A 14,978-nucleotide genomic window follows, 5' to 3' on the forward strand; every position below is an offset into this window, starting at 1 on the left:
TGTACATGCTTTCATAAAGCAACTAGTGGCTCATGCACAACAGCATGATTTCCATTTTGGTGTGAATGTTAACAAGATAAAGAATAATAACAAAAGCAATATTTACCTTGTTGATGAAGAAACTCCCTGGTTTGTATGGAATTCTTTGATTCTAAATTTTCCCAATTCTGGTAAACAATGAATCAAGTCACCTGTGGAAACATTTATTTGAGTAAAACTTTTAGGAAAATACAGCACCACAGCCTTCAAACACACACCTGACGGTAAATCAGACATTGATTGCCAACTTTAGCCTTCACATCAGTATGATAAGTATCTAAAAATATGAAAGGAATCACCCAAGGAGCAGAGAACAACATACCTGTGGAAAATTCTCTGGGTGATCTTGGGGTGAAAATGCAGCCTTCAACAATTTCACGTTTAGCTCATCCAGAAGAAGTGAGGAGATTCTCAGGAGTTTCGTTCAAATGTGAACGTACGATATGAGGGTAAATGTGAGTGTTTTGGTTTCCTACAGGGTGTATTAGTCTTGTCATGTAGCTAGATTAGAACTGAAAGCACATCATTGTGTTTCTACACAGGGTTTGTTATAGTGTTCAGCCTGGAAAGAAAGAATCTATAAGTGTAGAACAATTTAGAGAAAACATGTTGAATTCATTCTTGGATCTTGGAGGAAGAACAAACATCATCTCTCCTTTTCTTCTCTGTCACTGTGCACTTTTGTTCACATCCTATGTAACCTGTGACTGACAATCTCTGCAGACATGTTAAGATCTGTCTTTCACCGTCTTGGTTCCATAGCAACAGAGCATGTAGCTGTGCCTGTTTATTCATACAGTCCTGACGAAAGAGAAGATTCATCTTCAGCGACTAAACGACTGAAGAACAACATGGTAGACTCTGTCTTTGTGTTGGTACGCATACATCTCTGGATCTGTTTCCCTGATGAACACATGGGGAGATTTCCCACTGCTTAGCATTTACCGACTCCAGGCAATCACCTCCTGAATTAGTTTTCTCGCCATTTCCTGCAATCTGGAAATTACAGCACCACCTGCCTGATCTCACCAGGAGCCAGCGCTCTTGTAACAACATTTAGCCTTATCAGTGCAATGTCTCCTGTTTTTTTTTTTTTTGGTTTTGTTTTTTTACTTCTCTCAAAGTCTGGCTGCTCTCTCTCAATGTCTGCATTGGTTTAAACAAGTCCACTGGGGTGTAAAATTGAAATGCAGACTGATAACACTTTTTTCTTTCACTCCACCAAAGCCCAGTAACAAAATACATTTTTTTTGTGAAAATGCAAGAGATATGTCAAAACCATTTCTCCTTTTATTATCACCTACATGGATTTAGGTATTGGCTGATTTAGAGTGGCATACAATAATAATGCAATAAAAAAAATCTATATTATTTTTGTTTATAGGCCTAATAAAGGCGATGCAACTATACTTTATTCAGTGTGATATAATTGTTCTCATTATTGTGTGGGATTTTGGCACCTTCAAACGGGGTTGGTTGTTTCCATGATCACACCAAGACACCCCTTTAACAGTCTTCACAGCAGCATGAGTATTTATCCTGAAAGCTTTAAGTTCATGAGTTATTTGGTGTTGTTAGAAACGACAGAGCCCATGGACTTTAGTTTAGCTACATACAGGACCGAAAAGAGTTATCCTGTGGCAAATGCTAATCTAGACGGTAACCTTTGTTGTCTTTTCTCTTGTTCCTCCATGTGGCATTGAAACAAAAAGAAATTATGTAAGCACTTTAGTTCGATACCTTTCCTGCACACATCTTGAAACCACCCCACGAATTTTAAAAGTTCCATTTAATGGCCGCAGAGATCAGATGTAAACCAAAGCTCAAAAAGGAACTTATCACCATTGACTGTAGGAAGAATTGGACAAACCCCGTGACGTCAGTCGTCTGCTTACAATAGGCGGACTCAAACGGCTCTTGAAGCCAACCCGTGGAGGCTTCCATATTGAAATTGTGGTCTCAACCAAACTTAGGATCAACCTAACGGCCCGCCCACTAAGCACAACTTCCTGTCAGCCTGCTTGCTAGCATTCCGATTGACAGAAACAGAGCCTCTGCCTGCCAAGCTATCTGTCAATTAAATGAGACGCACCAATCAGCTTTCATCCTAAATATAATCCAAACGACTGTGGTACAAAAAATTCACCCCCGTACAGTGGGAGCACAGTAAGACACTAGCTAATGAGACCTGTTTGGTGTTTTGAACCAGGCTGTAACCCAGTTTATTTCTAGTGTCAAAACCGGCTGTTTAACAGGTGTCCAGGTGGGACTTCCGGTGTTCCTGCAGCCAGCCTCAAGTGGACACTCATGGTATAGCAATTTCTTGCACTTGGTGATGATCTGGGGGTGCTTCAGCAAGGCTGGAATTGGGCAGGTTTGTCATTGCGAAGGACACATGAATCAAGCCACGTACAGGATTATCCTGGAAGAAAACTTGCTTCCTTCTGCTCTGACAATGTTCCCCAACTCTGAGGATTGGTTGGTCCAGCAGGACAATGCGCCATACCACACAGTTCAGTCAATCAAGGTGTGGATGAAGGATCACCTGATCAGGACCCTGTCATGGCCAGCCCAATCTCCAGATCTGAATCCCTTTGAAGACCTCTGGAATGAGATTAAGAGGAAGATGAATGGTCACAAGCCATCAAACAAAGCTGCTTGAATTTTTGCACCAGGAGTGGCATAAAGTCACCAAACAGCAATGTGAAAGGCTGGTGGAGAGCTGTTTAAAAAAAAAAAAAAAAAAAAAGGTTTATTCCTCCAAATATTGATTCCTGAATTCTTCCTAAGTTAAAACATTAGTATTGTGTTGGTTATAAATGAATATGAACTTGTTTACTTTCCATTTTTGGAGGTCTGAAAACATTAGACCTTTTTTGTTTTTTTGACCAATTTTGTATTTTATGCAAAAAAAAAAAATACTCTAAAGTTCAATATTTTTATTTGGAACTTGGGAGAAATGTTCTCAGTAGTTGATAGAATAAAACAAAACTGTTCATATATATATATTTTTTTTATTTTTTTTTTGAGAAGGGAGAGAGCAGGAAAAGAGTCAGATGACAAGGCATCTGGAGTGTTGGACAGGAATATTTCCTTGATTTTCTTCCTCCTTCCTCACTCAACAGAGATTTTTAGTTTGCTTATTTTTTTTTTGCTGATTTTTAGTTTACACAGTGTTGATAGTTCTACATCAATGATATCTTTCTCTGTGTTTGAAATGTCTGACTCTTGTCCACACAGAGGTAAAACTATTGCGCTCAGAGCTGTCAAAGGCTTGTTGGTACAAAGTGCTGCTTTCAAAACAAAAGCGCACGATGTAAAAGACATTTGCAACAGTATCAGTGTTGTGAAATTGTATGAAACTCTGCTGTAAATTTCAGCCCTTACATACTGCCAGTTTTCATTGTGTTAGAACAATGACATCATTGTTGAGGCTGGAGAATTGCCATATTTGTGTTTTTTGTCCTTTTTTTCAGTATTATACTGTTTTGATACGTTCCACTGGTCTTTGCTGCCTTAAAAGAGCAGTTACTGCCAGCAATCATAATCCCAGCGATATAAAGACATAGAAAGCCACCACTTTTGGTTTCACTTTTCAACTGGTTCCAGTTTTGAACCAGATACGAGGGTCTTTTCAGCTGTGTCCACAGGGGCTTACTGTCATTAATCAAAATGTGGCTTTGATTATTATGTCCAGATACGTCCCTAAAATCAGAGCATAGCTCATAAAGCACCGTACAAAGTCCTATTTAACCTTTTTTAATGAAAGACTGACATAAGGCATTGCTGCAAAAGGATATCAAATATTAATCAGATATAGAAGAAAAAACATTGTTTTGAGACACAGTATTAATACTGGCTTTTTTCCATTGCAAATGGTTGGAATGAGGTCTTAGATGTTGTCAACATGTCCAAACTCCAGTGCTGGCACCACAGCTCAAGCTCGCAGAGATATATCTCACTGATGTGTAACATGCTGTCTGGGAAAGATGAAAGGATTTTATTTTTTGGGGTCACAATATATTACTGTGTCAGATATATGTATGAGTAGCACCCCAGAGGATAATGCTAGTATCAGGGTGAAATGCTGTCTGCGTCTGAACTGGAGCAACCCCAAAGGATGCATAGACAGAACCTATTGCACCAAATTGTGTGGAAAACTGTTCCTCGGTTATCTCAACAGGATGCATTTCTATTTAGAAAGGCTGATAGAGGGACTCCAGGGTGCTCCTTTCTAAAATGTCATAGCCTTATCTTAATTCATCAATGGGACTGGAGCACAGCCACATCGGTTCAATCTGTTTGTGATGCTTCCCACATACATTGTATTAACTATTCATGGCCTGGCAGAGAGATTTATTGTGATGAATGACAGTGTAGAGGTCAGATGAGAAAGAAGGCACAGAGAAAACAATGTAAGGACTGGATCGATGCTCAGAGCACAGGTTACATTAAACTCAACAAAGACTGATGTCTCAGTGTACCAAAGATTTTTCCTCTTAAGAGGCCAAAAGAAAACTTCATAGCAGAAGTGTTTTTACTCATAAAGAGTTTTATTATGGACTGCACAGCTGTTCTTGTAAAATTACAGGCACATTGTGTTCTTATTCTCTTTTACATCCCATAAAGGAGAGAACGGCTCACGAAGGTTGACTTGTTTATTTGTTCTGCTGTGAAGATAATCCCTCTTCACAGGCTCATTTAGAACAGAGTTAAAGCAGACAATAGTCTGTTCTACATCCCTTTTGTGACTGCTTAAGGCTGACTGCACATGAGATGATACTTTAAGCTCAAATGTTCTTTTTCACAACATGGGAGACCACAAGCACTGAGACAGTTTTAACCGGTTTTTAACAGAATAATCATCCGAAAGCACACACAAGATTACCTTACAAAGCAGATGGATTGGCCAGAGTCCAGATACTTTTGTCAATGTGATATTTCACTTTATTATTTTTAATGAAATGGCAAAAATTTGTTTTCACTTTGTCATGATGGGGTACTGAGTGGAGATTAATGAGAACAAATAGGATTCTTTTCAACTGTAGCATCAGCGTAACCTTGCAAAGCAGATGAATACGCCTGTTTCTGTGTTTCTCACTGGCAAATCCATCTTGCATCTTTTCCAAAGCCTCTGCCCTCCCAAACGCTGTGTATGAGAGGTTTTCCAGATGGATGTGTGAAACACATGGATCTAGCGTGTCAGGTTAGCATCAGGCTAAAACATAACAAAACTAAAAAAGTGAAAGGGATGTAAATACTTAATGAATGCACTTTAAATATTCAGACCTTTTAGCTAATATTCCTCTCATTTCTCTTGGTCGGTGCCGAGATGTTTCTACATCTTGATCAAAGTCCACCTGTGGTAAATCAAACTGATCAGACATGATTTAGAAAGGCACACGTCTTTCTCTTGAAGGTCTCACAGCTGACAAATCATATCAGAGCAAAAACCAAGCCACAAGGTCAAAGGAACTGCCTGCAGAGCTCAGAGACAGAATTGTTGCAAGGCACAGATATGGGGGAGGCTAGAAAAAAAAATGATGCTGCACTGAAGGTTTCCAAGAGCACAGTGGCCTCCATAATTCTCACACGGAAGAAGTTCAGCAAAACAAAGACTCCTCCAAGAGCTGGTTGGAGGAGAAGGGCCTTAGAAAGAGAGATGACCAGGAACCTGATGGTCACTCTGGCTGGGTTCAAGAAATCCTGTGGAGATGGAACAAAGTTCCAGAAGGATAACCATCACTGCACTCTCCACCGATCTGGGCTTTATGGTAGAGTGATAGTGATAGGAGCCTCTCCTCAGTGCAAAACATGTAAAAGCAGCTTGGCTTTCTTATAGGTTTTTGCAAACTCCAAGTGGGCTTTCATATGTTTTTTCCTGGAGGAGAGGTGTCCACTTAGTCACTCCGCCATGCAGAGAAATATGTAAACCACTGTGCAGCCTGAAATTAAGTCACTCTCCCTGTGTTCTTATCTCAAGAAAATGAATCGAGATAATGGATTTGCACAATTACCCAGCTAAATTATTTAAGCTAGCTCCTTTGTAGTCAGCACCTGAATTACATGTTGGTTTAACTAATTATTTACATTTTCAAAAATCCATTCAGGCTCACAATCAAACACTCTGTCAAAACTGTAAAGCAGCTGCTCGCCACTAGCAGCCACTGCGTTGCTGCCACAAAGATCTTTACTTCAATATTAACAAACACAAACTGGTAGCACCAATAGTATCTCATGAGAATATTGCAGTTTAGTACTCTTTTGATCTAGAAAATGGAGATATAGCTGTCCAGGGGCTTTGTCGGGTTGTTGTCACATAAACAAAGCACTTAGTGATGATATTCAACTCAGGAATATGGACATTATGTCAAGGTTGATTATCTCCTATACTTTTTGGATTTTGTGCATGGATTGTGTGTTTTGTGCTCAAGAGGAGGCTTTAGGTTTTCTCTTTCACTGCAGGCTGGTGGGGAGGGCAGGGGCACTGGCAGTCACGGCTGCAGCTCGTTAGGAGTCACAGCTGCATCCAATCTCAAGGCAATCCGGGCCTCCTCTTTACCATCTTGTTTGAGCCTTCAGACATCCTCAGCTTCATGAGTGGTAACCTGGCTCTCTCTTGGTGCCTGCCAAGTGTCCTTTTGCATGTACATTTTTCTGTGACTTTTTGACTTTGCTAATATTTTTTATCCTCCTCTCTTACAGTGTCTTTGCATCATTACCTCCTGTTAAATGAACTCCTTCCCCCTTCAAACTTGACTCGTGCTGTGCTTCGAAGTCCTAGTCAGCTATCGTCACACTTTGAACTGCAAAAGGGTGAAGCAAGCTGGGCTAGGAAGTTGTTTCACCATTGCAGTGTGAAGCTGGTTTACAGAGTGTATTTACTAGACTTTGAGCCAGTCAGCTAACCCCATTTACAATTTGCATGTAATCAGATGGGAAATTATTTGCCTTGGAGCATCCCTAGGTAAGATCTTAAGAATGCAACCAAAATTTGTTATCACAGAAACAGTGCAAGATAAAATATGTGGGTGCATGTACACTAAGTCTTATGCACTATAATACATAATAAAAGTTTTGCCTATAGGCAATACAAAAACAAAGCTTTGATAAGCTTATACACCTGCACCCAGAGAAAAGAAATGGAAACATTCTTTTACAAACGTCTTCTTTTCTGTATAAACTGTTGGCTTCACAAAGCAAACCAGCAAAGATTATGCATTAAAATATGAGAAAAAAATATTTAAAAAATCTAACTAGCTCTGTCCACCCTGTTCTGTCTTGAGGCAAAGAAAAGTTTATCGGCTTGTATCTCCTCTGGAGCATTTTAGAATTTCCAATTTTCCTTTCTACTCCAATCATCTCTGTTTTGCCCCGAGAACCTGAATTAAAAGCCGCGGCAGCAGAGGGTGAGGGAACGAGAGCACTGCGCTCATTCAGATCACATATACATACGCTCACAGGGTCCTCTTCTCCACCATCCTGCTGTGCAGCTTCTGTTTGAATAAAAACTGAGCTGTCACAGAATAACAAGTGGAGCAACAGCACAGTCACACTGCTGATGTGCCCTCAAGATGGGAAGACACTGATTCTACTTTTTTTTTCAAGATAAGAGAGACGAGGAAGTGCAGAACTTGGTCCTATCTGCATGCCTCGGCTGAGTGAACTTCAGCCGTGTTTACACTTCTACTTGTAGGAAAAATCTTGGTGCACATGCAAATACTCATAGAGTCGGTGCTTTTTAAAGTAGGAAGACATTCTGACAGGTGTCTGTGGATTGCAAGTTAATATTTTTCTCTTTTTTTCCTTGACTAAAACAAACCAACACTGAACATGAGGTTGCTTCTCACATTTGTTGTTGATCTCAGCGGCTGAAGCACAGCTTCACCTTCCCTTAGGCATGTTTTTCTAATCTTTAGTTGGTTTAGCAGAGCTGCATTTTCATGCATTCTGTTTATCCAGTTAACATGGAGAGATGTGCTTCTGTGAACAGCAGCAGAGTCACTCCTGGCTCTCAAATGTACACACTGGCATCATCAACAAAGACATTATTCATTTAATATAAACAGAGAATTTATTTTTCACAAATTTGGTCATGTACAATGACTTTGGCAAATTGACTCCATCAGGAAGTCTGTGTTTGAAGGGGTAGCAAGGCCATCAGCAGGATAGGATTGCCCCCTGTGGAGTCTTTGGAGAGGGGTCTGGCTGCAGACCGTACGTTTCTAACCCACTCTCGCAGACCGTTCATTTGAGACATCGTATATCTCAGAAAGGAAGTGCCATCATTTTCTAGCACAAAATATTTCCAGTTTTAGATTTTATTTATAAATTCATCTTTCTATATAAACAATGTCTAGCAGTTATATTCACAAATAACTACATTTCAGTCATTAAAGACAAGATAACATTTCATAAATAAACAGAGAAAAAGATCAGAGGTCGAATCCAGGCTTGAATAATATCTATTAACCCACTAATGGAGTTACACAAGCAGTGGCTCACATTAGCTTCTTTAGCTCTAGCTGTTGTGTTATATTAGCTTTTAACATAGCTACACAAGCTATTTAAGTAAGTAATGTTACTACATAAGTATGCGTAGCTAAGTTAGCTTTAGAAAACATAGCTACAGCTAACGGCTTCATAGATTACTTGTCTATGTAGCTCAAATAGCTGCTTTGTTAGCTGAGATTTAGCTCCATTACTTACATTGCTCCATTAGCTATGTAGCTCCATTATCTATAGCTAGGTTAGCTTTAGCAATATGAGCTTTAGCAAATGTAGCCAAAGCTATCTTAGCTAGCAGATTAAGTGGACACATAGCTTATCTAGTTGCTTTGTGAGCTAAGCTTTAGCTACATTAGCTAAGTAGCTCCGTTAGCTATTTAGATCACTTATCTATGGCTAAGTTAGCTTTAGCAATGTAAGCTTTAGCACACATAAGCAAATCTATCTAAGCTAAAAACCCTTGATCTAAATAGAATTTCTACAGTTTTAGGATGCTCTTCTCTTCCGAGACATATGGCGTCTCAGATGAGCGATCTGTGAGAGTGGCTGTCCGAAATGAACAGTCTGCAGCCAGACTGTCTTGAAGTATAGACACTAGTGGCAGCAATGGAAGAAGCAGGATAAGATAAGTGAACCTCTGTGGAGCTTGACCCAGACATCCTTAAGGCCGGACACACACTAGACGATTTTTTAATCTGAAACGGTTTTAAAAACGTGAGAGACCATAGACTTCAGGACAATTTACAAAGATTTTTCATCTTTAATCCACTGAACACACACACTAGACGACTCAGCCAGACTGTCAGATCATTGGAGACCACACACCTGCCGACCTGCTACGACCTCGCGTGATCTCATGACTTCAGAAAACAAAACAAAACACGGATGACTGTAGATACCGTCTTGCTGTCTCTCCACAACAAGCTGTCCTGGCATGAGTTACAGGCGCAGCAACAATCATTAAACAGGGGAAAGACTCAGGATGAAATCCTGGCTGGAATAAACTTACAGTTGTGTTCATGGTTGTGAGCGGTTAAAGTACATATGATTCGTCTGGTGATGCTACCCGATGTGCTCGATCTCACTGGTTGTTGTGGGTAGTCAGCGGCACTACGACCTAGAATCGCAAATATCAAACATGTTTGATTCAGGGTCTAGGAGGCTACGATGCAATTTTGAGCAGTAAATGAATCGTGTTGACACCATACACATGCAGACTACTCAGACAAATAATCGTTTGCGACGACACTCCAGTCGGTATACGCCCCCACAATCGTCGGGGAAGTCAAATCTTGGCTAAAATCAGGATTAAAATCCTGTTGTGTGTGGCTGGCCTAAGATGGCTTGGAGGTGGTAATAAAGTAAAACAGGATGGCACAGAGGAGCTAGCCGGAGGTAGCTGGGGTGGAGGAGGGCTGCACTGAAACAGGCTGACTGCAGAGGAGATGAGCACTGATTTTGAAATATGACAACAACAGGATGATTGGCTCAGAGATTGAGTGAGTAAATGCCATACCAGCTGATTACCAGAGCAGGAAAAGGGAAACACTTGAGTAAGAGATTATTAATGAATGAAATGATGAATAGAAATGACTGTCCTCCTGCATGAGCTTACACTAAGCCTCATGACGCACTACAGTCTGTTTGTAAAATGACCCTCAGTATTTAGGCGATAATAATCATACAAATGCTGTTTTATCAGAACTAAAACATAATTTTTTCTCCTTTTCATTTCCCATTCATGTATGTCTTTTGTTTGTGTTTGCATGTAGAAACTGCTGGCAAATATCTGCGTGCCCCATGACAAAACTATAAAAGCTTTATTAATTTTCTTTCATGTCAAAGAACTAAGCTGAACACTGTGTAACACAAATTAAGCAATCGTTTATTGTCAGTTTTATCATCCAAGGCTTCAGTGGAAGAAAAACATGCACACACTGAAAAAACACTGACACAATCACATGTGATACCCCATTAAAAATCTACTACTTTCATGTTTGTTTTTGAGGTTTGAATACACAAATGGATTTCTAAGAAGGAGGTAATTGCCCACATGTTTTTCCTCTTTTAAACAGGAAGAATGGGAACAGGGTGAGGGAATGGTAAACAACACATTTCTGCAACACTTTGCATTACCTGAGCTGGGTCATCCCACAGAACAAGACCAAAAGAGGGGAAAAGGGTGAAATAATGCACCGTCCTCAGGCAATCTGGAGGGCAGCGAGAGGTAATTTAAATATTCGGACCCTGCAGAACACCACAGGCTCAAGTCAACCAGCAAGTCATGCCATTATACATGAAAAGTGCTAAGAGGGAATGGACAGTTTCACCAGCACTGTCTTTTATTTTATGATGGAAGAATGTCATAATAACACTTAGTGTCTGTCTATATCTCATGCATTTAATCACCACAGAATACTGTTCTTGCCCTTACAGCCAGTGGGCATGTTCTTGTCATATATATACTCATTTTTCATCTTTTTCTTCAACTTATATTGTCTAGAATGTACCTTTTTACAATCTGGGCTTCATCTTTAAAGGTCACATATTATGCAAAATACACTTTTTCAGGCTTTTATAGCAAAAATATGTGCCCCTGGCCTGTCCACAATCCCCCCCTCCACCCCACCCCCTTCTCCACCTTTCAGAAAATTTGTGCTGAAACAAGCCGTTTCTCGGATTTCCCCCTCATGAAGTCATGTGGGGAGTTAGCCCTGACCCAGGGTTTGGTTGGCCCTCCTTGCTTGGAAAAAGTTCCGCCCTCCTCTCCCAATCATCAGGAGAACCACATCCATTAAGCCACATCCATTTCCTTAGAGGGGTGTAGTCAGGGGCGGAGTCAGACAACTCATTAACTTTAAAAGCCACGGACACAGACACAGCTCGTTCTGAGCAGGGCTGAAACAGAGGGTCTTTGGACATGCAAAAATCCAATACTGGAGTGTTTTTCAGCAACAAACTTCACAGGCATGTTTTGGGGACCTCTGAGACCAATACAAACTTGTCTTCCAGGGGTAAAATATGTGACATTTAATATCTGGAAAATTTTGGATGCTTTTTGTACTGTACTGTCTGTGTAAACTGGAGATTCATTAAAATAAATTGTGCGAGACTAAATCAAGAAGAAAGGCTGTGGTCAACAATTTGCTATTGTCTTGCAGACTTTTGCCTGTGCACTAAAAAATGTGTAAAAAAAGTAAAAGTTTCTAGCTTTTTTAAAGCACGCTTAAATCATTTAAACCACTTAATGTCATTGTCCAGTGAAAACAATGTATTCCTAAAGCTTATCATCAATTTTCAATGTAACTTTTGTATAATAAAGTAATTAATTCAGTCAAAGTGGTGGCTCTGAAGGCTCATTTATGCTCCCTCTAAGTATGAAAATCAGTCTATAAGTTTTAAACGTCAACTGTCTCTTCTCAAACTCAGCTGCATCTGATTCATTTGGATGGTCATTGAGAAAATAAACCACAAGAGAGCCAAGTCTCACACGAATGTCCACCTCTTCTTCACTGTAGCTCCATCTGATCACTGCCAAGACAAGCTAACATCATAAATGTTTAAAGTTTCAAACAACACAAAACATTAGGCATTACAGCCACACTCCAAATTATTCTACTGATGGTATAACATTTTAGAAGTCTTTTTTTTTTTTTTCAACTTTATCCATAAATGAAGTCTGGCAGTTACATTCATGAAATAACCACCTTGCAAACGGATAAAGCAGCATTTCATAAATAAAACTGAGAAAAGGTCTGATGTCTAATTCATGATTAAATTATACACCCATTTAAGAAGTAGTTATGTGAACGGTGGCTTGCTATAGCTTCATTAGCTCTAACTAAAATAGCTTCACTAAGTACGTATACATTACTATGTAAGCCAATGTAGCTACATAAGTTTTAAGATACCGTAGCTTAAGCAAGTCACGCCAAACATGTTATGTTGGCATAATAGATCTTGAAACTACAAAAGCAACATAAAGCAAATGTAGCAAAATCTAATGTAGTTAACATAGTGTTGTTTGCTTTAGCATTTTTTTTAATGTTTGAGATAAATAAAAATCAAATCAGGCTTAAGCTACATTAGTTATGTAGCTATGTTACCTATGTAGCTAACATTATTTCATTAGCTTTGGATTTAGCTATGTTATCTACTTAACCTAGGTAGCCAACATTACTACATTAGCTTTTGATTTAGCTACATCATCTATGTCGTTAATATAGCTTTGATAGCTTTAGCCTTAGCTACATTAGCTGCGATAAGAGAGTTTTCATGGAGGAAAAGCTTTTTTCCTGTAAGCAGACTGTTAATGCGGCTTTGTTAAATGATTTGTAACTAGGTTTTGCAGCTCAGGTTGTTGACTTTTCAGTTTTGGTAGCTTAGCCTTTACCCTGACCCTCACCAGATGATAAATCCGATTCTATTTTGACACTTTTAGCATGTATTCATGTTCTGACAGAGGAGGTGTCTCACCATGGTGGTCTGCAAGGGGGAGTAACTGATATCAGAAGTCTGCAGCCAGACTGTCTTAACAATACCTGTTGACATTGCAATGATTGGCCTGTATCTTTTAGCCTCAAGAGGCATAAAGAAATACAGATGAAATAAATGCAGACACAGACAGATGGCTGCGTCTGTATTGCAACTGAATACAGAGCACAAGTTAGAGTTTAGGATGTCAGTCAACCATTTTATTGATACCTGTGCAAATTGCTTTAAATCTGTAACAACCCAGTGTCAATGCCTCAGAATCCCACCAGCAGGTTAGAATTTTCCTCTGAGCTCTTAAATTTGAACCTCATTGTTGAGTAACTCATCTATGAGAATGACACGAATGTTGTTCAGATCACCAAAGTCCTGAAAGTTGACTAGATTTTAACCTTATGTGGTCTTTTTGGCTCTGTAGAATCTTTGCGACTTCTCTGGTTTTAACTCTAGCACCATTACAAGTTTTTATCCATCTCTTTATAGTAAAATACCTGGGAATTTATCACCAATAAGGCTGCACAGCTGTCATGTTCCTCAAAGTAAAAAGTATTAGCTTTGTGTACTTGCTTGAAGTTTGTATAGCACCATCAAAAATGTAGATTTCTTAAGGAATACTTTTAAGTGTAATCACTTTCCTAGTGCTATCACATTAGCATGCTTGTACACAAAGCTTACATGGTCTTGTATTTGATTTAGCCAAAGCGCTTTAAAAATGTTACTTCTTAACTGTAATGCAATGTAATGGGAGCTCCGGAGTGCTAATGAGCAAATGCTAGCATGTTAGTACACTTACTTCAGAGGGGTGAGCATTTCAAAAATTTGCCACTTATAATTTTAATTCTTGCACTGTTACTGTGGCATAATAGCATAATTAAGCTAGGCTGTAAAGATTTCAGATTTTTTGCTAAATACTTGCAAATCAAGTGCAGTTTTTAAAGTTCCTAAATCTAGCATGCTAAACTAGCATGGACAACATTTCAAAAAATGACATTGTGTCACTTTTAACATTGAAAGTAATATTAACCATGTCAATATAAGCAAATTCAAAATTCTTAAATGTTTGTTAGGCTGAAACCTGAGGATTTTGTCGTTGATGTGAGCTAAACAATGTGGGTAATGTTAGCAGAATAAAGCTTGGCTGTGAAGCCTTTGTTTAATTCAAGATTTCATTTTCTTATTACACAAAACTCAGTACCTAGCTGCTTACATGTTATAAGAATTTCAAGAAAATAAACCTAATAAAGATAAGCACACTGGCATTATAATAAATTAAGTCTTTAGTAATGGTTTATACAGTTAAAGACCCGCAAGATTTTTGACACTTCATGCTTTTGCCAGTCTTGAATCTCCAAATCTTGGGCCACATGGTTTTCACTGGGCAGGTGACTTCAGAGAGCAAACCTCTCCCACTGAAAGATTAGTGCAAAAACTCTGATGTAGCTCTTCAACTGGAGCTTGCTTACTGTAAAATCGAACAATTTCTCAAGCTAAATTCCTCACATTACAACATATTACATTATAAAATAAAGATTAACTCACTGATTCTACAGTGTTGAACACTGACAGAATAAAGTGGCAATTTGTGCAGGAAACAGGGGTGTTAGGAAAAAAATGATAAAGAGCCTCTCTTGGAGAACATCATTAAACCAACTGAAGCATAACTTCAGTGTGCTAAACCCATTAGGGATATTTGTTGGTATTTGGTTAACGTAAGCTCCTCCCACCCCACCCCCCCCCACACTATAGAATATTTCTCTGAGTCTTACTTTAAAACATGCATTGAATTATTACTTAGCTCCTTTATACAGCACAGCAACGTTTCTCTTTTCTCCTATTATAAATCTGTTGTGATGCTGCATTCCAAAGCTTTACACAGGTCCACTAATCTTGTGTAACTCAAGAGTAAGATGTAACCAATAACCTGCTATTTCACAACCCTT

The sequence above is a fragment of the Cheilinus undulatus genome, linkage group 19, assembly GCF_018320785.1.
Source record: "Cheilinus undulatus linkage group 19, ASM1832078v1, whole genome shotgun sequence".
Classification (NCBI taxonomy): domain Eukaryota; kingdom Metazoa; phylum Chordata; class Actinopteri; order Labriformes; family Labridae; genus Cheilinus; species Cheilinus undulatus.